Source organism: Hakea prostrata, chromosome 2 (assembly GCF_041222555.1).
Source record: "Hakea prostrata isolate BN-2017 chromosome 2, UWA_Hpros_2, whole genome shotgun sequence".
NCBI lineage: Eukaryota > Viridiplantae > Streptophyta > Magnoliopsida > Proteales > Proteaceae > Hakea > Hakea prostrata.
In genome coordinates, this window is record NC_142601.1 from 36894134 (window position 1) to 36902219 (window position 8086).

Genomic DNA, 8086 nt, shown 5'->3' on the forward strand with positions numbered 1-8086 from the left:
AATCTTTATATGAACATCTAAACAATGTAGATAATTGTTCTTGCAAGACCACGTAACTTGTGGGCCAGCCAGTAACCAAAACATCGACATCTATAACGAATCAACCACCTACAAAACAAGTTTAAGAAAATTACCTACAAAACCAAATTACTAATCTCTATAGACCTTATATATGTAGGAAAAGCAAGACAACTTAAGCATTATTTTTAGCAAACAAGATCTTATGTCATCTCTCATACCATGATCCTAATTTGAATAAACATTTGTATTTCGAGTATAAGTTTCCGTTGAAGCAACAAAAGACATGGAAGCAGAGCCATCAACATTCACCTACACATGAATCTCAGTAATTTAAATAATGAAAGTTGACATTAAATGGCTTCTTATATATATATCTCCGTGCATGTGTATAATACCTGAGAAATAGAAGCTTGGGAGGACCATGGAACATGAATAGACTGCTCAACTGACCCCTATAAATATAATCATATAGAAGATGTCAAACACAAAATTGAAGTAGATAAACTAAAGTTACAATACGCATAGAGGATGGAAAAGTACCTGGGATGCAACAAATTGGCTTGAATCCCCTCCATTGAATAATGTAAAAGTGGGTAGATAGGTACTAGTTGCTTTTGGTAACCTTTTCTTTGTTTTACTATGTATTTTAAGACAACTTTTGATTCGTCGACTTGTCTTGGAACCTTCTCTTTTTTTCTTCTCTTTTTTTCTTCTCTTTCCTTTTAAGCCCTTTTGCCACATTTAAATTTGGAATCTCAACTTGCTCATCATGATTTAGAATTGGTAAGTGTAGATTGTTTAATTGTGTACACAAATCATTAGCAACACTGTTCACCAATTTATATCCCTCCTCAGAAGTGGATGCATGTGATGCAATCTTTACAAGTTTATAGCAAAGGTGTTTATAACGTTGTGTACAATCTAAATGAATATCATTTTCAAGTTGTGTTCCACTGCTATCTTTCACAACCACATTTCTTGCTCCACGAGTCCATCTTGTCAAAATGTACGCATCAGGAATAAACTTGATATCTAAAGTGTCCAAAATCTTCAAAGCATGACAACATAAGATGCCAAATGTCTCAAATTTTTTACAGCTACATTGAACCATAGCCTTAAATGGGTCACATTCTACTTTGAAGTCCACCTCACTTGAATTAAGAATGCAAACAATATATCCATGCGGGATTGTACTTTCATCTTTATGTTTCACGTAGCAATATCCAACCCATATATACTCATCATGAATTAAATTAAACATTTTAGGAGTATAGACTTCTGCTACGTGTTTCATAATGGGTATGTATAAGAATGAATTTTTTGGTAGCTTGTTTCTTGACTCAAACTCAGCTTTCAATTCATTTGCACGCTTATCATTGACCACCCTTTCAAAATGCGTAAAAAATTGTACAATGTCTAAAGTAGACTTTGTATATTCTTTTATGTCTGCATTTATACTTTCACTTAGTTGTGTACTCCTCATGCCTCCTGTGAATGTATTCTTCATATAGCAACTAGCCCATTTATGCTTAAATCCATAAATGCGATCTAACCATGAACCATCTTCAACCTGATAATTAGACCTCATTTGTTCCCATGCAATTTCAAAATGTATTTCCTCATCATATTCATACATACATTTTTGCAATTCTGTAAGGAAGCTTGATCCATCCTTCATTAAGTAACCCAGATGTTTAATCCCATTTTGCATTAAGTGCCAAGTACACTAACCATGCCATGAAAACTCTTCCGAAAAAGCTCTTGCCATTGCGGCATCTTGGTCTGTAAAAAATGTTTTAGGCTTCTTCTGTTCATGAGTTTCCAGGAAGATTTGAAATAACCATTTGAATGATTCAACTGTCTCATCATATAAAAGTGCAGCTCCAAATATTACGACTCCTCTATGATGATTAAATCCAGAAAAAATATCAAATGGCCTATTCTCCTTGTTTGTACAAAAGGTAGTGTCAAAGGTAACCACATCATCAAATAATGAGTAATCTAATTTCATTCTTGCATCTGCCCAAAAAATATTAGCTATCAACTCCTCTTCATCCAATTGTAACCTATATGTAAAAGAGGGATTCAGCCTGACTTGTTTCTCAAAATAACTTAACAAGCTCCATGCTTCACCATAACGTAAATCACGCTGACGTTTGCTGCGGAGATAATTGTAATGATCTGTAGGTGTATAACCAAGGCATTGTCTCCCACCTGCCTGCATGCCATGGTATTCAAATGCGGCCTTAGTTTTAACTCCAGAATTTTGAGCCAACTCTATTTGGAATCCTTGTATATCTGAGATGAGTCATTGTGACCGCATCATGTGAGTAGTAGATGGTATATGGAGCTCGTGATTATGGTCTTCAACAAAATCATGGCATTGATATTTTCCATTTTCCAATATCTTTATTCCCATACGAGCAAGACAGCCAGTTCTCGTCTCCGCTCGAGGGTTGATGGGAATATTGTCTCCCTTTTTGGTTTTCGATTGCCCTGTTTGCTACAAACAAATCGACTTGAAGTTATCATTAACTTATTTGTCTTGCTTGTATTTGAATATTCCCTTCTGATGCTGAAACCTAATCTTCCTCCATAACTATTATAAAAAGTGTGTGCCTCATTGTCAGAAGCAAACTCCATGCCAATCCTAGGCTTAGTCTCGTCGTAACAACTTATCTCAACATCTGGTGTAACGTTTGAGTTATCCATGATTCACCTGAAAAATATCGAAGTATAAAAAATTAACCTATTACTCATCAAAATGGATATCACAAAACACACATGACAAAGTTAAGTTCATTGAGTTGCTTTGCTTTTACCCAGGAAAAAAAAAAGAAACAGTTAGCTTTGACTCATCGAGTTCCAAAAATGGCAATAACTCAAGAAATACACATACTCTTTATATATATATATATATATATATATATATATATATATATATATATATATATATATATTTCATTTTTAAATTGAAAATGACACATTGAAACCCCACCGCAAACAAGATTTATAAGCAATCAAAAAGAGAAGGAAATTGTTAAAAAATCATGACATTTGGATCTTTATCCCTTGAAGAGCTATGATCAATTTTTTCACAGTGACCAAATGAATGAGATTGTTATGAGTTTTCTAAGGTCTCAAGCACACACCAGACTTAACAAAGCTGTCTTTCACAACACCTTAACCACCCTCTCCTCTTTAAATTGATCATACAACTTCTTAGTTTCAACACGTATTTAGTCATAAATAAACCATGCCAGTGGGATCCCATTTTTAATAGAACAGAGATGGGGACCCTAATCTTCTTCTTTCTTTTATTTTCTCCTCACCCTTTGTTGTCTTCCTTATTTTTTTCAATCCATCTTTTGTAATCGCAATGAATTTTTTCTTTCTTGCGATTACACCCAACTGTTCCATTCTTGATCCCTAATTGGATATTTCTAGGTCTCAAGCACACACCAGACTTAAGGGATCCATTTTTAATAGAACAGAAATGAGATCCTAATCTTCTTCTTTCTTATATTTTCTCCTCACCCTTTGTTGTCTTCTTTATTTTTCTCAATCCATCTTTTGCAATCGCAATGAATTTTTTCTTTCTTGCGATTACACCCAACTGTTCCATTCTTGATCCCTAATTGGATATTTCTAGGTTTACTCTACCCAAGCAATTTTTTTTTTTTTTTGGCGATTACACCCAACTTCCACTCTTGATCCCTCACAGAGCCGAAACTGATGTGGAAATTTCTGGGTTTACTCTACCCAAGCATGCTCAAGTACTAAAAAATGCATGGGCATTTAGCAGAGATCCCAACAGTTGGACGAACCCAAGTTCATTTGTTCCTCTGAGATTCTTGGGCTCGTCGGAGATTGACGTTAAAGGCCGGGATTTTGAGCTAATACCTTTCGGTGCAGGGAGAGGTCGAGATTCACAGTTGCCTTGAAAAATACCATTACAGCAGAGGGATTTCTCCTACGAAAAGGATTTATCTTTCTTTGTTTTTTATTTTGGGAAATAAATGAAAGAGAGAGTTTACCTGGTGGAGAGGTCGATAGTTGCAGAAATTTTTCACCTTGTGATATTGTAACTAAACCGAAGGCTTTGGTCGGAGATTTTGCACGCTGATGCTTGAAGACTTCCTGAGAAGGAAGTGTATTTTTCTCAAACGAAGAACAGGATTTTTTTTCTTCCTCAAACGGAAAGAACAGTGGCTGAACACAAAGAAACGGAAGAGAGGAAGAAAGGGAAGTTCGTTCCAAAACCTGGTTTAAAAATAAATTATTTTCCACCGTCAGATCCGAATGTTCCACGTGTCCAAGATCAAGCGGACAACTGGAGGAAACCGAAGGGAGTCAGAACGGGAGCGGACAAAAATCCGAACTATAACCAACCTTCCCAAAATTCTTAGATTGGACTCTTTGTCAAATAGGGAAGGCAAGGTCGGTCTTAGAGACCAATCTCAATCATTGCCTACTCTTGGGATGCCCAAAATCAGGAAAAACCCACGGAGCTCGATCGTACGGTCAAGGTAACACTTGAGCACCTATATAAACCTAGAAAATTGCCATTATTAGGTATGCACTTTCTAGTCTCCGTTCTAGTATTTTGAACTTTGCAATGAACATTCTTCTTCTAAAGCTACGAGCTTCTATTGACTTGATCGTAGAAGGCGTTCCTCAACTATCTTGTCCGAGCTCGTTGTTTTGCAGGTTAGTTTGGCTTGCACCGGCAAACAAGTTTTTGAAGCAACAATGCTAGTATCATTCAAAAAATTGATGAAAAGTTGGGTTGTAATTTGCAACTTTGTAGAAGCTTCTGGTTTGCTCTTTGATTATATAGAATAAGATGAATAGTTTTAGGCGAAGCCACAACATGTAGTTAGGGTAACTTGTAAAGAAGAAACCCATCAATTGAATGTAATTCCTTTGCGTTTGGTCAATGAAGAAATCAACAAAACGATAAACAAGTATAGTACCGGATTGCAATTCGCATTGTGCTCTTAAAATACTACGCAGATCCTTTAGATAGCATTCATGAATATTGTGTCACCACCCAACCCCAAAAATCCTGAAACTCTTTGGTCTTGCCTCTATAAGAAGACTCGACTTGTCACATTTGATGTGTTCTTCCAAAGCAAGAACTGAGAGAAGTAAAAGACTAGAATGTTGTTTGGATTGGATTTCTATTTGTAAAGAAGATGAAATGTAAGATTAGATCTAGCTAAGATCACATAAATTGATTAAAAAAGTCTTTCGATAATAACAATATAAGGTGATAAATATATCTTCTTTGGGATCTATTGGAGACAGAATGCATCAAAATCATTACTATAGTCTTCCACGAAGAATGAACTTGTACTTGATTCTAAGATCATTTGATAGCGAGATCTTCTCTTCTAGACTTCTAATTCACTGGCTCAATGGAACAATCTCTCTGAACTAGCACTTTATGTGTCACATCCACCCAGTTAGTACCCTATTTGGAATACCTGAGTGTGATTCACAGCCCCGAAGATTAAGTTTAGGAACGGTCATATCCACTTAGCACAATAACACAATCAAAAGAAAAAACAAATCATTGTATTCAAGTAACTTAATAATAATAATAATAATAATAATAATAATAATAATAATAATAATAATAATAATAATAATAATAATAATAATAAAAGGATCATAGAAGGATCACAAAAGAATATCAGAGTGTGGAAAATAAGATACCAAATCAAAAGATAACGGTAGAGTATAGTGGAAATATACCCCACAAAGAAAGCGAAAAGTAGATCAGAAATCTAAAGCAAGATCTAAAGCTATTACAAATAAAATATAAGTCTAGAAGAACAAAAGTAAACTAATCAAAATCTTCCATCGGCTCTTCTTCTTCTTCGATCCTCGCCTTCTTCACCTTAGGGTTATGCTCTTGTAACTTCAGATTAGCTTCTAGCTCATGATCCCATCGGTGAATGAGACGATGCCAGCTACCATCAATAGGAGCTGTCAGTGTAGTCCAAACCTGTGTGCTAGTCACACCACTTGTCATGACCTTCTCCAATGAATTTCGTAGTTGAACCATGTAAGGAAGGGTCCTCTGTACCAAAGCACGGGTTTTCTTCCGTTCCTGCAAAAGCATCTAAAAACGTGTCCCCCAAAGGGTAAGCTAAAAAAGAACTTAGCTGTAAAATCCGGCCTTATCCTAACCCTGACCCGGCCCGAATTTTATACTGTTGCAGGTCCGAAGACCCGAAGTGGAGGTAGAAGAGACTTGTGGGCCCTCTTAGTTGAAGATTTGATGCTTGATCCAGAACCTATGGACATTGACAATGATGCCCCTTACTTGAACACATTGTCAATGTTGAGTGAAAATCTGCACATCGTTGAAGCACTTATTGGACCCCCGTGATCAATCCGAAGGTATTTCTTGAAACTAGACTTGTTGATTGACTTGTAGAAGAAAACCCAACTCAATTCGGATCTGTCTGGCCTTCCGAATCCACTCCTGAAGTTGCTGCCATGCCTTGGTCGACTGACAATCGACCAGCCAGTCGACCAGCAGTAATGGAATTCGAATTTTTACAAAATCACTTCCCATTTTGCCCCTACCTTTTTGGAACTCGTGAATGAGGATCTAGGCTAATCATTTGCACTCCAAAGCACGAAGTTGGACATTCTCTTGGGCTTTCTTGGTGTTTGGGAAGATCTTTGACTCCAATCATTTGTATTGCACATCAATCATCAACTCAAGGTATGACTCCTTCTATTCTTCTTCTAATCTATTCATTTTCTACCAAATTATGATCTTTAGACCATGGTTGAAGTGCTGCAACCTTGCAAACACTTAACCATGAGTCTTCCCCAATCAATCTCATGATTATCACCCCATTCTTGTTATGCTATGATTCAATTAGGAATGCCTGCATTTCATTACTTTGATTTCTTCCATTTCAACCTTGTCTTGATTCAAAACTGATATGTAAATGCATGTTAGGTCTAGACTACTATGAATTCATGATTCTAACTTGATTATTACCATTCACTTAATTGATTCCCATCATTCTTTACAATTCCAATCAATTCCAATTCGATTTGTGATATTTATCATATAGAACATAATGCTTTGATTTGGGCATTTCTAATTGGACCGTTGGATCGTCATGAAATTTAGTGTGTAGTATCCTCATATTGTTGTAAACGTGCCCTCAAAATTTCGTGTCAATCGGAGCACCAGAAGGTCAGTTTATGACCTAGTTTTCAATTCTGCCCAGTGGTTAACAAGTCTTGGTCAACTGCTTGGTCGACTGCCAGTCAACCAAGATATGAGAACACCCCTGTACTTGGCCGAATTGATTCGTTTGACCTCCGATTCGACTGTTTTCTTCTCTGATGTTACTTGTATGTTGTCTAGGGTACCAGCACTGATTTCTAGGACTATTCTTGGTGATCATTGATTTTATTTACGACTCGATTAAGGTAAGGAAGGTCGTCAACTCAAGTATGTTAATTATGTAAACATGCTTATACTTTGAAAACTCAATGGTTATATTCCTATGTGTATTTCTTTATCATACATGACTACTCTATACATTCTTATTAGTAGTAGTATGTCACATGTCATTTGGAATATCATGTTTAATTATACCTTATGATTTTATATATGATTAATCATGCTATGATATGCCTTTGTTTATATGATGAATCATTGATTAAGTATGATATGATGAGATTGAATTTGTGATTGATTACGTATGACTTGGGATTGGGAAGTGTCCTTCCGACACTTCTATCCTTGGACATCGGAGGGAGTAGTATGGGATATTCTCCGAAGGTGTCCATCGACGCTTTCCCAGGTTATTGGATGATATACATAGGATTGTCTAGGTGTATGGTTAGGATATTCCCTTGACGTATCAGACCCAAATCCGTATTGAGACCGAATGAACTATGGTAGAGTATGGTTGATGGGCGCTCAAGACCTGTATCCACTCCGTGAGAGGACTTAAACCATACTGCGGATACCCAAAAGGGGCCATTTATTGGTAGGGTTGCAAATGGATAGACTTGGGCTCAC

At 36.5% G+C, this 8086-nt stretch overlaps 1 pseudogene; it reads right to left on the reverse strand.

Moving 5' to 3' along the window:
• Positions 1-246: 246 nt before the first annotated feature.
• LOC149024282 (protein FAR1-RELATED SEQUENCE 5-like) lies at positions 247-2733 on the reverse strand (annotated as a pseudogene).
• Between the last annotated feature and the right edge of the window lie 5353 nt (positions 2734-8086).